The sequence below is a fragment of the Daphnia pulicaria genome, chromosome 3, assembly GCF_021234035.1.
Source record: "Daphnia pulicaria isolate SC F1-1A chromosome 3, SC_F0-13Bv2, whole genome shotgun sequence".
Taxonomy (NCBI): Eukaryota; Metazoa; Arthropoda; class Branchiopoda; order Diplostraca; family Daphniidae; genus Daphnia; species Daphnia pulicaria.
The window spans coordinates 3,684,371-3,702,548 of record NC_060915.1 but is presented as its reverse complement, the minus strand read 5'-3'; the positions used below and the strand labels follow the sequence as shown (position 1 = coordinate 3,702,548).

The 18,178-nt window shown below is 37.9% G+C and overlaps 34 pseudogenes; all 34 read left to right on the top strand.

Moving 5' to 3' along the window:
- The first annotated feature begins 317 nt into the window (after window positions 1-317).
- LOC124332357 lies at window positions 318-436 on the top strand (annotated as a pseudogene).
- A 413-nt stretch (window positions 437-849) lies between these two features.
- Window positions 850-968, top strand: LOC124332356 (annotated as a pseudogene).
- A 413-nt stretch (window positions 969-1,381) lies between these two features.
- On the top strand, window positions 1,382-1,500 carry LOC124333810 (annotated as a pseudogene).
- A 413-nt stretch (window positions 1,501-1,913) lies between these two features.
- LOC124332355 lies at window positions 1,914-2,032 on the top strand (annotated as a pseudogene).
- A 392-nt stretch (window positions 2,033-2,424) lies between these two features.
- LOC124333809 lies at window positions 2,425-2,543 on the top strand (annotated as a pseudogene).
- A 413-nt stretch (window positions 2,544-2,956) lies between these two features.
- LOC124332353 lies at window positions 2,957-3,075 on the top strand (annotated as a pseudogene).
- Window positions 3,076-3,467: 392 nt separating this feature from the next.
- On the top strand, window positions 3,468-3,586 carry LOC124332352 (annotated as a pseudogene).
- Window positions 3,587-3,999: 413 nt separating this feature from the next.
- On the top strand, window positions 4,000-4,118 carry LOC124332351 (annotated as a pseudogene).
- Window positions 4,119-4,510: 392 nt separating this feature from the next.
- LOC124329799 lies at window positions 4,511-4,629 on the top strand (annotated as a pseudogene).
- A 392-nt stretch (window positions 4,630-5,021) lies between these two features.
- On the top strand, window positions 5,022-5,140 carry LOC124335155 (annotated as a pseudogene).
- Window positions 5,141-5,553: 413 nt separating this feature from the next.
- On the top strand, window positions 5,554-5,672 carry LOC124332350 (annotated as a pseudogene).
- A 392-nt stretch (window positions 5,673-6,064) lies between these two features.
- On the top strand, window positions 6,065-6,183 carry LOC124332349 (annotated as a pseudogene).
- A 413-nt stretch (window positions 6,184-6,596) lies between these two features.
- Window positions 6,597-6,715, top strand: LOC124332347 (annotated as a pseudogene).
- A 413-nt stretch (window positions 6,716-7,128) lies between these two features.
- On the top strand, window positions 7,129-7,247 carry LOC124332346 (annotated as a pseudogene).
- Window positions 7,248-7,660: 413 nt separating this feature from the next.
- LOC124332345 lies at window positions 7,661-7,779 on the top strand (annotated as a pseudogene).
- A 413-nt stretch (window positions 7,780-8,192) lies between these two features.
- On the top strand, window positions 8,193-8,311 carry LOC124332344 (annotated as a pseudogene).
- A 413-nt stretch (window positions 8,312-8,724) lies between these two features.
- LOC124332343 lies at window positions 8,725-8,843 on the top strand (annotated as a pseudogene).
- A 413-nt stretch (window positions 8,844-9,256) lies between these two features.
- On the top strand, window positions 9,257-9,375 carry LOC124332341 (annotated as a pseudogene).
- A 413-nt stretch (window positions 9,376-9,788) lies between these two features.
- LOC124332340 lies at window positions 9,789-9,907 on the top strand (annotated as a pseudogene).
- A 413-nt stretch (window positions 9,908-10,320) lies between these two features.
- On the top strand, window positions 10,321-10,439 carry LOC124332339 (annotated as a pseudogene).
- A 413-nt stretch (window positions 10,440-10,852) lies between these two features.
- Window positions 10,853-10,971, top strand: LOC124332338 (annotated as a pseudogene).
- Window positions 10,972-11,384: 413 nt separating this feature from the next.
- Window positions 11,385-11,503, top strand: LOC124332337 (annotated as a pseudogene).
- A 413-nt stretch (window positions 11,504-11,916) lies between these two features.
- Window positions 11,917-12,035, top strand: LOC124332336 (annotated as a pseudogene).
- A 413-nt stretch (window positions 12,036-12,448) lies between these two features.
- On the top strand, window positions 12,449-12,567 carry LOC124332335 (annotated as a pseudogene).
- Window positions 12,568-12,980: 413 nt separating this feature from the next.
- Window positions 12,981-13,099, top strand: LOC124332334 (annotated as a pseudogene).
- Window positions 13,100-13,491: 392 nt separating this feature from the next.
- LOC124333568 lies at window positions 13,492-13,610 on the top strand (annotated as a pseudogene).
- A 413-nt stretch (window positions 13,611-14,023) lies between these two features.
- LOC124332333 lies at window positions 14,024-14,142 on the top strand (annotated as a pseudogene).
- Window positions 14,143-14,555: 413 nt separating this feature from the next.
- LOC124332331 lies at window positions 14,556-14,674 on the top strand (annotated as a pseudogene).
- A 413-nt stretch (window positions 14,675-15,087) lies between these two features.
- On the top strand, window positions 15,088-15,206 carry LOC124329798 (annotated as a pseudogene).
- Window positions 15,207-15,598: 392 nt separating this feature from the next.
- Window positions 15,599-15,717, top strand: LOC124335154 (annotated as a pseudogene).
- A 413-nt stretch (window positions 15,718-16,130) lies between these two features.
- Window positions 16,131-16,249, top strand: LOC124332329 (annotated as a pseudogene).
- A 392-nt stretch (window positions 16,250-16,641) lies between these two features.
- On the top strand, window positions 16,642-16,760 carry LOC124332328 (annotated as a pseudogene).
- A 413-nt stretch (window positions 16,761-17,173) lies between these two features.
- Window positions 17,174-17,292, top strand: LOC124332327 (annotated as a pseudogene).
- Window positions 17,293-17,705: 413 nt separating this feature from the next.
- Window positions 17,706-17,824, top strand: LOC124332326 (annotated as a pseudogene).
- Window positions 17,825-18,178: the final 354 nt, after the last annotated feature.

Sequence of the window (18,178 nt, the reverse complement as noted above, 5' to 3'; positions counted from 1 at the left end):
GATGAAACATTTCAATGCCTTAGAGATAGGTTCAATTCATCTGTAAGAATGATGTTTTTCAAATTTTATCGCGTTTTTTAATCGCGATGGTTACCAGTCCAAATTCGTAGATCAAAAATTTCAATGACATAGGGATAGGTTCAATTCATCTATAGGAATGATTCTGGATGAATTTCATTGCGAGTTTTTCAAAGTTGATCGCGCTTTTTATTCGCGATGGTTACCAGTCCAAATTCAATGAACAAACATTTCTGTCACTTTGAAGTGATTTTCTATTCATCCATTGGGACTGGGAGGGTAAATTTTCATTTTTGAATGTCAACGGCCATATCACGTAGAACGCACCTGGTCTCGTCAGCTCCCAGAAGTTAAGTTACGTCGAGTCCCGTTAGTACTTGGAAGGGTGACCGCTTGGGAATACGGGATGTCGTTGGCGATGGATAGTTTGTTTTCAATAACAAATTTCTTGACATTTTTTTTCAATCACGATGGTTACCAGTCCAATTTCGTAGATGAAACATTTCAATGCCTTAGAGATAGGTTCAATTCATCTATAAGAATGATTCTGGATCAATTCCATTGAGAGTTTGTCAAATTTTATCGCGTTTTTTAATCGCGATGGTTACCAGTCCAAATTCGTACATCAAAAATTTCAATGACATAGGGATAGGTTCAATTCATCTATAGGAATGATTCTGGATGAATTTCATTGCGAGTTTTTCAAAGTTGATCGCGCTTTTTATTCGCGATGGGTACCAGTCCAAATTCAATGAACAAACATTTCTGTCACTTTGAAGTGATTTTCTATTCATCCATTGGGACTGGGAGGGTAAATTTTCATTTTTGAATGTCAACGGCCATATCACGTAGAACGCACCTGGTCTCGTCAGCTCCCAGAAGTTAAGTTACGTCGAGTCCCGTTAGTACTTGGAAGGGTGACCGCTTGGGAATACGGGATGTCGTTGGCGATGGATAGTTTGTTTTCAATAACAAATTTCTTGACATTTTTTTTCAATCACGATGGTTACCAGTCCAATTTCGTAGATGAAACATTTCAATGCCTTAGAGATAGGTTCAATTCATCTATAAGAATGATTCTGGATCAATTCCATTGAGAGTTTGTCAAATTTTATCGCGTTTTTTAATCGCGATGGTTACCAGTCCAAATTCGTACATCAAAAATTTCAATGACATAGGGATAGGTTCAATTCATCTATAGGAATGATTCTGGATGAATTTCATTGCGAGTTTTTCAAAGTTGATCGCGCTTTTTATTCGCGATGGGTACCAGTCCAAATTCAATGAACAAACATTTCTGTCACTTTGAAGTGATTTTCTATTCATCCATTGGGACTGGGAGGGTAAATTTTCATTTTTGAATGTCAACGGCCATATCACGTAGAACGCACCTGGTCTCGTCAGCTCCCAGAAGTTAAGTTACGTCGAGTCCCGTTAGTACTTGGAAGGGTTACCGCTTGGGAATACGGGATGTCGTTGGCGACGGATAGTTTGTTTTCAATAACAAATTTCTTGACATTTTTTTTCAATCACGATGGTTACCAGTCCAATTTCGTAGATGAAACATTTCAATGCCTTAGAGATAGGTTCAATTCATCTATAAGAATGATTCTGGATCAATTCCATTGAGAGTTTGTCAAATTTTATCGCGTTTTTTAATCGCGATGGTTACCAGTCCAAATTCGTACATCAAAAATTTCAATGACATAGGGATAGGTTCAATTCATCTATAGGAATGATTCTGGATGAATTTCATTGCGAGTTTTTCAAAGTTGATCGCGCTTTTTATTCGCGATGGGTACCAGTCCAAATTCAATGAACAAACATTTCTGTCACTTTGAAGTGATTTTCTATTCATCCATTGGGACTGGGAGGGTAAATTTTCATTTTTGAATGTCAACGGCCATATCACGTAGAACGCACCTGGTCTCGTCAGCTCCCAGAAGTTAAGTTACGTCGAGTCCCGTTAGTACTTGGAAGGGTGACCGCTTGGGAATACGGGATGTCGTTGGCGATGGATAGTTTGTTTTCAATAACAAATTTCTTGACATTTTTTTTCAATCACGATGGTTACCAGTCCAATTTCGTAGATGAAACATTTCAATGCCTTAGAGATAGGTTCAATTCATCTGTAAGAATGATGTTTTTCAAATTTTATCGCGTTTTTTAATCGCGATGGTTACCAGTCCAAATTCGTACATCAAAAATTTCAATGACATAGGGATAGGTTCAATTCATCTATAGGAATGATTCTGGATGAATTTCATTGCGAGTTTTTCAAAGTTGATCGCGCTTTTTATTCGCGATGGTTACCAGTCCAAATTCAATGAACAAACATTTCTGTCACTTTGAAGTGATTTTCTATTCATCCATTGGGACTGGGAGGGTAAATTTTCATTTTTGAATGTCAACGGCCATATCACGTAGAACGCACCTGGTCTCGTCAGCTCCCAGAAGTTAAGTTACGTCGAGTCCCGTTAGTACTTGGAAGGGTTACCGCTTGGGAATACGGGATGTCGTTGGCGATGGATAGTTTGTTTTCAATAACAAATTTCTTGACATTTTTTTTCAATCACGATGGTTACCAGTCCAATTTCGTAGATGAAACATTTCAATGCCTTAGAGATAGGTTCAATTCATCTATAAGAATGATTCTGGATCAATTCCATTGAGAGTTTGTCAAATTTTATCGCGTTTTTTAATCGCGATGGTTACCAGTCCAAATTCGTAGATCAAAAATTTCAATGACATAGGGATAGGTTCAATTCATCTATAGGAATGATTCTGGATGAATTTCATTGCGAGTTTTTAAAAGTTGATCGCGCTTTTTATTCGCGATGGTTACCAGTCCAAATTCAATGAACAAACATTTCTGTCACTTTGAAGTGATTTTCTATTCATCCATTGGGACTGGGAGGGTAAATTTTCATTTTTGAATGTCAACGGCCATATCACGTAGAACGCACCTGGTCTCGTCAGCTCCCAGAAGTTAAGTTACGTCGAGTCCCGTTAGTACTTGGAAGGGTGACCGCTTGGGAATACGGGATGTCGTTGGCGATGGATAGTTTGTTTTCAATAACAAATTTCTTGACATTTTTTTTCAATCACGATGGTTACCAGTCCAATTTCGTAGATGAAACATTTCAATGCCTTAGAGATAGGTTCAATTCATCTGTAAGAATGATGTTTTTCAAATTTTATCGCGTTTTTTAATCGCGATGGTTACCAGTCCAAATTCGTAGATCAAAAATTTCAATGACATAGGGATAGGTTCAATTCATCTATAGGAATGATTCTGGATGAATTTCATTGCGAGTTTTTCAAAGTTGATCGCGCTTTTTATTCGCGATGGTTACCAGTCCAAATTCAATGAACAAACATTTCTGTCACTTTGAAGTGATTTTCTATTCATCCATTGGGACTGGGAGGGTAAATTTTCATTTTTGAATGTCAACGGCCATATCACGTAGAACGCACCTGGTCTCGTCAGCTCCCAGAAGTTAAGTTACGTCGAGTCCCGTTAGTACTTGGAAGGGTGACCGCTTGGGAATACGGGATGTCGTTGGCGATGGATAGTTTGTTTTCAATAACAAATTTCTTGACATTTTTTTTCAATCACGATGGTTACCAGTCCAATTTCGTAGATGAAACATTTCAATGCCTTAGAGATAGGTTCAATTCATCTATAAGAATGATTCTGGATCAATTCCATTGAGAGTTTGTCAAATTTTATCGCGTTTTTTAATCGCGATGGTTACCAGTCCAAATTCGTACATCAAAAATTTCAATGACATAGGGATAGGTTCAATTCATCTATAGGAATGATTCTGGATGAATTTCATTGCGAGTTTTTCAAAGTTGATCGCGCTTTTTATTCGCGATGGGTACCAGTCCAAATTCAATGAACAAACATTTCTGTCACTTTGAAGTGATTTTCTATTCATCCATTGGGACTGGGAGGGTAAATTTTCATTTTTGAATGTCAACGGCCATATCACGTAGAACGCACCTGGTCTCGTCAGCTCCCAGAAGTTAAGTTACGTCGAGTCCCGTTAGTACTTGGAAGGGTGACCGCTTGGGAATACGGGATGTCGTTGGCGATGGATAGTTTGTTTTCAATAACAAATTTCTTGACATTTTTTTTCAATCACGATGGTTACCAGTCCAATTTCGTAGATGAAACATTTCAATGCCTTAGAGATAGGTTCAATTCATCTGTAAGAATGATGTTTTTCAAATTTTATCGCGTTTTTTAATCGCGATGGTTACCAGTCCAAATTCGTAGATCAAAAATTTCAATGACATAGGGATAGGTTCAATTCATCTATAGGAATGATTCTGGATGAATTTCATTGCGAGTTTTTCAAAGTTGATCGCGCTTTTTATTCGCGATGGTTACCAGTCCAAATTCAATGAACAAACATTTCTGTCACTTTGAAGTGATTTTCTATTCATCCATTGGGACTGGGAGGGTAAATTTTCATTTTTGAATGTCAACGGCCATATCACGTAGAACGCACCTCGTCTCGTCAGCTCCCAGAAGTTAAGTTACGTCGAGTCCCGTTAGTACTTGGAAGGGTGACCGCTTGGGAATACGGGATGTCGTTGGCGATGGATAGTTTGTTTTCAATAACAAATTTCTTGACATTTTTTTTCAATCACGATGGTTACCAGTCCAATTTCGTAGATGAAACATTTCAATGCCTTAGAGATAGGTTCAATTCATCTGTAAGAATGATGTTTTTCAAATTTTATCGCGTTTTTTAATCGCGATGGTTACCAGTCCAAATTCGTAGATCAAAAATTTCAATGACATAGGGATAGGTTCAATTCATCTATAGGAATGATTCTGGATGAATTTCATTGCGAGTTTTTCAAAGTTGATCGCGCTTTTTATTCGCGATGGTTACCAGTCCAAATTCAATGAACAAACATTTCTGTCACTTTGAAGTGATTTTCTATTCATCCATTGGGACTGGGAGGGTAAATTTTCATTTTTGAATGTCAACGGCCATATCACGTAGAACGCACCTGGTCTCGTCAGCTCCCAGAAATTAAGTTACGTCGAGTCCCGTTAGTACTTGGAAGGGTGACCGCTTGGGAATACGGGATGTCGTTGGCGATGGATAGTTTGTTTTCAATAACAAATTTCTTGACATTTTTTTTCAATCACGATGGTTACCAGTCCAATTTCGTAGATGAAACATTTCAATGCCTTAGAGATAGGTTCAATTCATCTATAAGAATGATTCTGGATCAATTCCATTGAGAGTTTGTCAAATTTTATCGCGTTTTTTAATCGCGATGGTAACCAGTCCAAATTCGTACATCAAAAATTTCAATGACATAGGGATAGGTTCAATTCATCTATAGGAATGATTCTGGATGAATTTCATTGCGAGTTTTTCAAAGTTGATCGCGCTTTTTATTCGCGATGGTTACCAGTCCAAATTCAATGAACAAACATTTCTGTCACTTTGAAGTGATTTTCTATTCATCCATTGGGACTGGGAGGGTAAATTTTCATTTTTGAATGTCAACGGCCATATCACGTAGAACGCACCTGGTCTCGTCAGCTCCCAGAAGTTAAGTTACGTCGAGTCCCGTTAGTACTTGGAAGGGTGACCGCTTGGGAATACGGGATGTCGTTGGCGATGGATAGTTTGTTTTCAATAACAAATTTCTTGACATTTTTTTTCAATCACGATGGTTACCAGTCCAATTTCGTAGATGAAACATTTCAATGCCTTAGAGATAGGTTCAATTCATCTGTAAGAATGATGTTTTTCAAATTTTATCGCGTTTTTTAATCGCGATGGTTACCAGTCCAAATTCGTACATCAAAAATTTCAATGACATAGGGATAGGTTCAATTCATCTATAGGAATGATTCTGGATGAATTTCATTGCGAGTTTTTCAAAGTTGATCGCGCTTTTTATTCGCGATGGTTACCAGTCCAAATTCAATGAACAAACATTTCTGTCACTTTGAAGTGATTTTCTATTCATCCATTGGGACTGGGAGGGTAAATTTTCATTTTTGAATGTCAACGGCCATATCACGTAGAACGCACCTGGTCTCGTCAGCTCCCAGAAGTTAAGTTACGTCGAGTCCCGTTAGTACTTGGAAGGGTGACCGCTTGGGAATACGGGATGTCGTTGGCGATGGATAGTTTGTTTTCAATAACAAATTTCTTGACATTTTTTTTCAATCACGATGGTTACCAGTCCAATTTCGTAGATGAAACATTTCAATGCCTTAGAGATAGGTTCAATTCATCTATAAGAATGATTCTGGATCAATTCCATTGAGAGTTTGTCAAATTTTATCGCGTTTTTTAATCGCGATGGTAACCAGTCCAAATTCGTAGATCAAAAATTTCAATGACATAGGGATAGGTTCAATTCATCTATAGGAATGATTCTGGATGAATTTCATTGCGAGTTTTTCAAAGTTGATCGCGCTTTTTATTCGCGATGGTTACCAGTCCAAATTCAATGAACAAACATTTCTGTCACTTTGAAGTGATTTTCTATTCATCCATTGGGACTGGGAGGGTAAATTTTCATTTTTGAATGTCAACGGCCATATCACGTAGAACGCACCTGGTCTCGTCAGCTCCCAGAAGTTAAGTTACGTCGAGTCCCGTTAGTACTTGGAAGGGTGACCGCTTGGGAATACGGGATGTCGTTGGCGATGGATAGTTTGTTTTCAATAACAAATTTCTTGACATTTTTTTTCAATCACGATGGTTACCAGTCCAATTTCGTAGATGAAACATTTCAATGCCTTAGAGATAGGTTCAATTCATCTATAAGAATGATTCTGGATCAATTCCATTGAGAGTTTGTCAAATTTTATCGCGTTTTTTAATCGCGATGGTTACCAGTCCAAATTCGTAGATCAAAAATTTCAATGACATAGGGATAGGTTCAATTCATCTATAGGAATGATTCTGGATGAATTTCATTGCGAGTTTTTCAAAGTTGATCGCGCTTTTTATTCGCGATGGTTACCAGTCCAAATTCAATGAACAAACATTTCTGTCACTTTGAAGTGATTTTCTATTCATCCATTGGGACTGGGAGGGTAAATTTTCATTTTTGAATGTCAACGGCCATATCACGTAGAACGCACCTGGTCTCGTCAGCTCCCAGAAGTTAAGTTACGTCGAGTCCCGTTAGTACTTGGAAGGGTGACCGCTTGGGAATACGGGATGTCGTTGGCGATGGATAGTTTGTTTTCAATAACAAATTTCTTGACATTTTTTTTCAATCACGATGGTTACCAGTCCAATTTCGTAGATGAAACATTTCAATGCCTTAGAGATAGGTTCAATTCATCTATAAGAATGATTCTGGATCAATTCCATTGAGAGTTTGTCAAATTTTATCGCGTTTTTTAATCGCGATGGTAACCAGTCCAAATTCGTAGATCAAAAATTTCAATGACATAGGGATAGGTTCAATTCATCTATAGGAATGATTCTGGATGAATTTCATTGCGAGTTTTTCAAAGTTGATCGCGCTTTTTATTCGCGATGGTTACCAGTCCAAATTCAATGAACAAACATTTCTGTCACTTTGAAGTGATTTTCTATTCATCCATTGGGACTGGGAGGGTAAATTTTCATTTTTGAATGTCAACGGCCATATCACGTAGAACGCACCTGGTCTCGTCAGCTCCCAGAAGTTAAGTTACGTCGAGTCCCGTTAGTACTTGGAAGGGTGACCGCTTGGGAATACGGGATGTCGTTGGCGATGGATAGTTTGTTTTCAATAACAAATTTCTTGACATTTTTTTTCAATCACGATGGTTACCAGTCCAATTTCGTAGATGAAACATTTCAATGCCTTAGAGATAGGTTCAATTCATCTATAAGAATGATTCTGGATCAATTCCATTGAGAGTTTGTCAAATTTTATCGCGTTTTTTAATCGCGATGGTTACCAGTCCAAATTCGTAGATCAAAAATTTCAATGACATAGGGATAGGTTCAATTCATCTATAGGAATGATTCTGGATGAATTTCATTGCGAGTTTTTCAAAGTTGATCGCGCTTTTTATTCGCGATGGTTACCAGTCCAAATTCAATGAACAAACATTTCTGTCACTTTGAAGTGATTTTCTATTCATCCATTGGGACTGGGAGGGTAAATTTTCATTTTTGAATGTCAACGGCCATATCACGTAGAACGCACCTGGTCTCGTCAGCTCCCAGAAGTTAAGTTACGTCGAGTCCCGTTAGTACTTGGAAGGGTGACCGCTTGGGAATACGGGATGTCGTTGGCGATGGATAGTTTGTTTTCAATAACAAATTTCTTGACATTTTTTTTCAATCACGATGGTTACCAGTCCAATTTCGTAGATGAAACATTTCAATGCCTTAGAGATAGGTTCAATTCATCTATAAGAATGATTCTGGATCAATTCCATTGAGAGTTTGTCAAATTTTATCGCGTTTTTTAATCGCGATGGTAACCAGTCCAAATTCGTAGATCAAAAATTTCAATGACATAGGGATAGGTTCAATTCATCTATAGGAATGATTCTGGATGAATTTCATTGCGAGTTTTTCAAAGTTGATCGCGCTTTTTATTCGCGATGGTTACCAGTCCAAATTCAATGAACAAACATTTCTGTCACTTTGAAGTGATTTTCTATTCATCCATTGGGACTGGGAGGGTAAATTTTCATTTTTGAATGTCAACGGCCATATCACGTAGAACGCACCTGGTCTCGTCAGCTCCCAGAAGTTAAGTTACGTCGAGTCCCGTTAGTACTTGGAAGGGTGACCGCTTGGGAATACGGGATGTCGTTGGCGATGGATAGTTTGTTTTCAATAACAAATTTCTTGACATTTTTTTTCAATCACGATGGTTACCAGTCCAATTTCGTAGATGAAACATTTCAATGCCTTAGAGATAGGTTCAATTCATCTATAAGAATGATTCTGGATCAATTCCATTGAGAGTTTGTCAAATTTTATCGCGTTTTTTAATCGCGATGGTTACCAGTCCAAATTCGTAGATCAAAAATTTCAATGACATAGGGATAGGTTCAATTCATCTATAGGAATGATTCTGGATGAATTTCATTGCGAGTTTTTCAAAGTTGATCGCGCTTTTTATTCGCGATGGTTACCAGTCCAAATTCAATGAACAAACATTTCTGTCACTTTGAAGTGATTTTCTATTCATCCATTGGGACTGGGAGGGTAAATTTTCATTTTTGAATGTCAACGGCCATATCACGTAGAACGCACCTGGTCTCGTCAGCTCCCAGAAGTTAAGTTACGTCGAGTCCCGTTAGTACTTGGAAGGGTGACCGCTTGGGAATACGGGATGTCGTTGGCGATGGATAGTTTGTTTTCAATAACAAATTTCTTGACATTTTTTTTCAATCACGATGGTTACCAGTCCAATTTCGTAGATGAAACATTTCAATGCCTTAGAGATAGGTTCAATTCATCTATAAGAATGATTCTGGATCAATTCCATTGAGAGTTTGTCAAATTTTATCGCGTTTTTTAATCGCGATGGTTACCAGTCCAAATTCGTAGATCAAAAATTTCAATGACATAGGGATAGGTTCAATTCATCTATAGGAATGATTCTGGATGAATTTCATTGCGAGTTTTTCAAAGTTGATCGCGCTTTTTATTCGCGATGGTTACCAGTCCAAATTCAATGAACAAACATTTCTGTCACTTTGAAGTGATTTTCTATTCATCCATTGGGAGTGGGAGGGTAAATTTTCATTTTTGAATGTCAACGGCCATATCACGTAGAACGCACCTGGTCTCGTCAGCTCCCAGAAGTTAAGTTACGTCGAGTCCCGTTAGTACTTGGAAGGGTGACCGCTTGGGAATACGGGATGTCGTTGGCGATGGATAGTTTGTTTTCAATAACAAATTTCTTGACATTTTTTTTCAATCACGATGGTTACCAGTCCAATTTCGTAGATGAAACATTTCAATGCCTTAGAGATAGGTTCAATTCATCTATAAGAATGATTCTGGATCAATTCCATTGAGAGTTTGTCAAATTTTATCGCGTTTTTTAATCGCGATGGTTACCAGTCCAAATTCGTAGATCAAAAATTTCAATGACATAGGGATAGGTTCAATTCATCTATAGGAATGATTCTGGATGAATTTCATTGCGAGTTTTTCAAAGTTGATCGCGCTTTTTATTCGCGATGGTTACCAGTCCAAATTCAATGAACAAACATTTCTGTCACTTTGAAGTGATTTTCTATTCATCCATTGGGACTGGGAGGGTAAATTTTCATTTTTGAATGTCAACGGCCATATCACGTAGAACGCACCTGGTCTCGTCAGCTCCCAGAAGTTAAGTTACGTCGAGTCCCGTTAGTACTTGGAAGGGTGACCGCTTGGGAATACGGGATGTCGTTGGCGATGGATAGTTTGTTTTCAATAACAAATTTCTTGACATTTTTTTTCAATCACGATGGTTACCAGTCCAATTTCGTAGATGAAACATTTCAATGCCTTAGAGATAGGTTCAATTCATCTATAAGAATGATTCTGGATCAATTCCATTGAGAGTTTGTCAAATTTTATCGCGTTTTTTAATCGCGATGGTAACCAGTCCAAATTCGTAGATCAAAAATTTCAATGACATAGGGATAGGTTCAATTCATCTATAGGAATGATTCTGGATGAATTTCATTGCGAGTTTTTCAAAGTTGATCGCGCTTTTTATTCGCGATGGTTACCAGTCCAAATTCAATGAACAAACATTTCTGTCACTTTGAAGTGATTTTCTATTCATCCATTGGGACTGGGAGGGTAAATTTTCATTTTTGAATGTCAACGGCCATATCACGTAGAACGCACCTGGTCTCGTCAGCTCCCAGAAGTTAAGTTACGTCGAGTCCCGTTAGTACTTGGAAGGGTGACCGCTTGGGAATACGGGATGTCGTTGGCGATGGATAGTTTGTTTTCAATAACAAATTTCTTGACATTTTTTTTCAATCACGATGGTTACCAGTCCAATTTCGTAGATGAAACATTTCAATGCCTTAGAGATAGGTTCAATTCATCTATAAGAATGATTCTGGATCAATTCCATTGAGAGTTTGTCAAATTTTATCGCGTTTTTTAATCGCGATGGTTACCAGTCCAAATTCGTAGATCAAAAATTTCAATGACATAGGGATAGGTTCAATTCATCTATAGGAATGATTCTGGATGAATTTCATTGCGAGTTTTTCAAAGTTGATCGCGCTTTTTATTCGCGATGGTTACCAGTCCAAATTCAATGAACAAACATTTCTGTCACTTTGAAGTGATTTTCTATTCATCCATTGGGACTGGGAGGGTAAATTTTCATTTTTGAATGTCAACGGCCATATCACGTAGAACGCACCTGGTCTCGTCAGCTCCCAGAAGTTAAGTTACGTCGAGTCCCGTTAGTACTTGGAAGGGTGACCGCTTGGGAATACGGGATGTCGTTGGCGATGGATAGTTTGTTTTCAATAACAAATTTCTTGACATTTTTTTTCAATCACGATGGTTACCAGTCCAATTTCGTAGATGAAACATTTCAATGCCTTAGAGATAGGTTCAATTCATCTATAAGAATGATTCTGGATCAATTCCATTGAGAGTTTGTCAAATTTTATCGCGTTTTTTAATCGCGATGGTTACCAGTCCAAATTCGTAGATCAAAAATTTCAATGACATAGGGATAGGTTCAATTCATCTATAGGAATGATTCTGGATGAATTTCATTGCGAGTTTTTCAAAGTTGATCGCGCTTTTTATTCGCGATGGTTACCAGTCCAAATTCAATGAACAAACATTTCTGTCACTTTGAAGTGATTTTCTATTCATCCATTGGGACTGGGAGGGTAAATTTTCATTTTTGAATGTCAACGGCCATATCACGTAGAACGCACCTGGTCTCGTCAGCTCCCAGAAGTTAAGTTACGTCGAGTCCCGTTAGTACTTGGAAGGGTGACCGCTTGGGAATACGGGATGTCGTTGGCGATGGATAGTTTGTTTTCAATAACAAATTTCTTGACATTTTTTTTCAATCACGATGGTTACCAGTCCAATTTCGTAGATGAAACATTTCAATGCCTTAGAGATAGGTTCAATTCATCTATAAGAATGATTCTGGATCAATTCCATTGAGAGTTTGTCAAATTTTATCGCGTTTTTTAATCGCGATGGTAACCAGTCCAAATTCGTAGATCAAAAATTTCAATGACATAGGGATAGGTTCAATTCATCTATAGGAATGATTCTGGATGAATTTCATTGCGAGTTTTTCAAAGTTGATCGCGCTTTTTATTCGCGATGGTTACCAGTCCAAATTCAATGAACAAACATTTCTGTCACTTTGAAGTGATTTTCTATTCATCCATTGGGACTGGGAGGGTAAATTTTCATTTTTGAATGTCAACGGCCATATCACGTAGAACGCACCTGGTCTCGTCAGCTCCCAGAAGTTAAGTTACGTCGAGTCCCGTTAGTACTTGGAAGGGTGACCGCTTGGGAATACGGGATGTCGTTGGCGATGGATAGTTTGTTTTCAATAACAAATTTCTTGACATTTTTTTTCAATCACGATGGTTACCAGTCCAATTTCGTAGATGAAACATTTCAATGCCTTAGAGATAGGTTCAATTCATCTATAAGAATGATTCTGGATCAATTCCATTGAGAGTTTGTCAAATTTTATCGCGTTTTTTAATCGCGATGGTTACCAGTCCAAATTCGTAGATCAAAAATTTCAATGACATAGGGATAGGTTCAATTCATCTATAGGAATGATTCTGGATGAATTTCATTGCGAGTTTTTCAAAGTTGATCGCGCTTTTTATTCGCGATGGTTACCAGTCCAAATTCAATGAACAAACATTTCTGTCACTTTGAAGTGATTTTCTATTCATCCATTGGGACTGGGAGGGTAAATTTTCATTTTTGAATGTCAACGGCCATATCACGTAGAACGCACCTGGTCTCGTCAGCTCCCAGAAGTTAAGTTACGTCGAGTCCCGTTAGTACTTGGAAGGGTGACCGCTTGGGAATACGGGATGTCGTTGGCGATGGATAGTTTGTTTTCAATAACAAATTTCTTGACATTTTTTTTCAATCACGATGGTTACCAGTCCAATTTCGTAGATGAAACATTTCAATGCCTTAGAGATAGGTTCAATTCATCTGTAAGAATGATGTTTTTCAAATTTTATCGCGTTTTTTAATCGCGATGGTTACCAGTCCAAATTCGTAGATCAAAAATTTCAATGACATAGGGATAGGTTCAATTCATCTATAGGAATGATTCTGGATGAATTTCATTGCGAGTTTTTCAAAGTTGATCGCGCTTTTTATTCGCGATGGTTACCAGTCCAAATTCAATGAACAAACATTTCTGTCACTTTGAAGTGATTTTCTATTCATCCATTGGGACTGGGAGGGTAAATTTTCATTTTTGAATGTCAACGGCCATATCACGTAGAACGCACCTGGTCTCGTCAGCTCCCAGAAGTTAAGTTACGTCGAGTCCCGTTAGTACTTGGAAGGGTGACCGCTTGGGAATACGGGATGTCGTTGTCGATGGATAGTTTGTTTTCAATAACAAATTTCTTGACATTTTTTTTCAATCACGATGGTTATCAGTCCAATTTCGTAGATGAAACATTTCAATGCCTTAGAGATAGGTTCAATTCATCTATAAGAATGATTCTGGATCAATTCCATTGAGAGTTTGTCAAATTTTATCGCGTTTTTTAATCGCGATGGTTACCAGTCCAAATTCGTACATCAAAAATTTCAATGACATAGGGATAGGTTCAATTCATCTATAGGAATGATTCTGGATGAATTTCATTGCGAGTTTTTCAAAGTTGATCGCGCTTTTTATTCGCGATGGGTACCAGTCCAAATTCAATGAACAAACATTTCTGTCACTTTGAAGTGATTTTCTATTCATCCATTGGGACTGGGAGGGTAAATTTTCATTTTTGAATGTCAACGGCCATATCACGTAGAACGCACCTGGTCTCGTCAGCTCCCAGAAGTTAAGTTACGTCGAGTCCCGTTAGTACTTGGAAGGGTGACCGCTTGGGAATACGGGATGTCGTTGGCGATGGATAGTTTGTTTTCAATAACAAATTTCTTGACATTTTTTTTCAATCACGATGGTTACCAGTCCAATTTCGTAGATGAAACATTTCAATGCCTTAGAGATAGGTTCAATTCATCTATAAGAATGATTCTGGATCAATTCCATTGAGAGTTTGTCAAATTTTATCGCGTTTTTTAATCGCGATGGTAACCAGTCCAAATTCGTAGATCAAAAATTTCAATGACATAGGGATAGGTTCAATTCATCTATAGGAATGATTCTGGATGAATTTCATTGCGAGTTTTTCAAAGTTGATCGCGCTTTTTATTCGCGATGGGTACCAGTCCAAATTCAATGAACAAACATTTCTGTCACTTTGAAGTGATTTTCTATTCATCCATTGGGACTGGGAGGGTAAATTTTCATTTTTGAATGTCAACGGCCATATCACGTAGAACGCACCTGGTCTCGTCAGCTCCCAGAAGTTAAGTTACGTCGAGTCCCGTTAGTACTTGGAAGGGTGACCGCTTGGGAATACGGGATGTCGTTGGCGATGGATAGTTTGTTTTCAATAACAAATTTCTTGACATTTTTTTTCAATCACGATGGTTACCAGTCCAATTTCGTAGATGAAACATTTCAATGCCTTAGAGATAGGTTCAATTCATCTATAAGAATGATTCTGGATCAATTCCATTGAGAGTTTGTCAAATTTTATCGCGTTTTTTAATCGCGATGGTTACCAGTCCAAATTCGTAGATCAAAAATTTCAATGACATAGGGATAGGTTCAATTCATCTATAGGAATGATTCTGGATGAATTTCATTGCGAGTTTTTCAAAGTTGATCGCGCTTTTTATTCGCGATGGTTACCAGTCCAAATTCAATGAACAAACATTTCTGTCACTTTGAAGTGATTTTCTATTCATCCATTGGGACTGGGAGGGTAAATTTTCATTTTTGAATGTCAACGGCCATATCACGTAGAACGCACCTCGTCTCGTCAGCTCCCAGAAGTTAAGTTACGTCGAGTCCCGTTAGTACTTGGAAGGGTGACCGCTTGGGAATACGGGATGTCGTTGGCGATGGATAGTTTGTTTTCAATAACAAATTTCTTGACATTTTTTTTCAATCACGATGGTTACCAGTCCAATTTCGTAGATGAAACATTTCAATGCCTTAGAGATAGGTTCAATTCATCTGTAAGAATGATGTTTTTCAAATTTTATCGCGTTTTTTAATCGCGATGGTTACCAGTCCAAATTCGTAGATCAAAAATTTCAATGACATAGGGATAGGTTCAATTCATCTATAGGAATGATTCTGGATGAATTTCATTGCGAGTTTTTCAAAGTTGATCGCGCTTTTTATTCGCGATGGTTACCAGTCCAAATTCAATGAACAAACATTTCTGTCACTTTGAAGTGATTTTCTATTCATCCATTGGGACTGGGAGGGTAAATTTTCATTTTTGAATGTCAACGGCCATATCACGTAGAACGCACCTGGTCTCGTCAGCTCCCAGAAATTAAGTTACGTCGAGTCCCGTTAGTACTTGGAAGGGTGACCGCTTGGGAATACGGGATGTCGTTGGCGATGGATAGTTTGTTTTCAATAACAAATTTCTTGACATTTTTTTTCAATCACGATGGTTACCAGTCCAATTTCGTAGATGAAACATTTCAATGCCTTAGAGATAGGTTCAATTCATCTATAAGAATGATTCTGGATCAATTCCATTGAGAGTTTGTCAAATTTTATCGCGTTTTTTAATCGCGATGGTAACCAGTCCAAATTCGTACATCAAAAATTTCAATGACATAGGGATAGGTTCAATTCATCTATAGGAATGATTCTGGATGAATTTCATTGCGAGTTTTTCAAAGTTGATCGCGCTTTTTATTCGCGATGGTTACCAGTCCAAATTCAATGAACAAACATTTCTGTCACTTTGAAGTGATTTTCTATTCATCCATTGGGACTGGGAGGGTAAATTTTCATTTTTGAATGTCAACGGCCATATCACGTAGAACGCACCTGGTCTCGTCAGCTCCCAGAAGTTAAGTTACGTCGAGTCCCGTTAGTACTTGGAAGGGTGACCGCTTGGGAATACGGGATGTCGTTGGCGATGGATAGTTTGTTTTCAATAACAAATTTCTTGACATTTTTTTTCAATCACGATGGTTACCAGTCCAATTTCGTAGATGAAACATTTCAATGCCTTAGAGATAGGTTCAATTCATCTGTAAGAATGATGTTTTTCAAATTTTATCGCGTTTTTTAATCGCGATGGTTACCAGTCCAAATTCGTACATCAAAAATTTCAATGACATAGGGATAGGTTCAATTCATCTATAGGAATGATTCTGGATGAATTTCATTGCGAGTTTTTCAAAGTTGATCGCGCTTTTTATTCGCGATGGTTACCAGTCCAAATTCAATGAACAAACATTTCTGTCACTTTGAAGTGATTTTCTATTCATCCATTGGGACTGGGAGGGTAAATTTTCATTTTTGAATGTCAACGGCCATATCACGTAGAACGCACCTGGTCTCGTCAGCTCCCAGAAGTTAAGTTACGTCGAGTCCCGTTAGTACTTGGAAGGGTGACCGCTTGGGAATACGGGATGTCGTTGGCGATGGATAGTTTGTTTTCAATAACAAATTTCTTGACATTTTTTTTCAATCACGATGGTTACCAGTCCAATTTCGTAGATGAAACATTTCAATGCCTTAGAGATAGGTTCAATTCATCTATAAGAATGATTCTGGATCAATTCCATTGAGAGTTTGTCAAATTTTATCGCGTTTTTTAATCGCGATGGTAACCAGTCCAAATTCGTAGATCAAAAATTTCAATGACATAGGGATAGGTTCAATTCATCTATAGGAATGATTCTGGATGAATTTCATTGCGAGTTTTTCAAAGTTGATCGCGCTTTTTATTCGCGATGGTTACCAGTCCAAATTCAATGAACAAACATTTCTGTCACTTTGAAGTGATTTTCTATTCATCCATTGGGACTGGGAGGGTAAATTTTCATTTTTGAATGTCAACGGCCATATCACGTAGAACGCACCTGGTCTCGTCAGCTCCCAGAAGTTAAGTTACGTCGAGTCCCGTTAGTACTTGGAAGGGTGACCGCTTGGGAATACGGGATGTCGTTGGCGATGGATAGTTTGTTTTCAATAACAAATTTCTTGACATTTTTTTTCAATCACGATGGTTACCAGTCCAATTTCGTAGATGAAACATTTCAATGCCTTAGAGATAGGTTCAATTCATCTATAAGAATGATTCTGGATCAATTCCATTGAGAGTTTGTCAAATTTTATCGCGTTTTTTAATCGCGATGGTTACCAGTCCAAATTCGTAGATCAAAAATTTCAATGACATAGGGATAGGTTCAATTCATCTATAGGAATGATTCTGGATGAATTTCATTGCGAGTTTTTCAAAGTTGATCGCGCTTTTTATTCGCGATGGTTACCAGTCCAAATTCAATGAACAAACATTTCTGTCACTTTGAAGTGATTTTCTATTCATCCATTGGGACTGGGAGGGTAAATTTTCATTTTTGAATGTCAACGGCCATATCACGTAGAACGCACCTGGTCTCGTCAGCTCCCAGAAGTTAAGTTACGTCGAGTCCCGTTAGTACTTGGAAGGGTGACCGCTTGGGAATACGGGATGTCGTTGGCGATGGATAGTTTGTTTTCAATAACAAATTTCTTGACATTTTTTTTCAATCACGATGGTTACCAGTCCAATTTCGTAGATGAAACATTTCAATGCCTTAGAGATAGGTTCAATTCATCTATAAGAATGATTCTGGATCAATTCCATTGAGAGTTTGTCAAATTTTATCGCGTTTTTTAATCGCGATGGTAACCAGTCCAAATTCGTAGATCAAAAATTTCAATGACATAGGGATAGGTTCAATTCATCTATAGGAATGATTCTGGATGAATTTCATTGCGAGTTTTTCAAAGTTGATCGCGCTTTTTATTCGCGATGGTTACCAGTCCAAATTCAATGAACAAACATTTCTGTCAC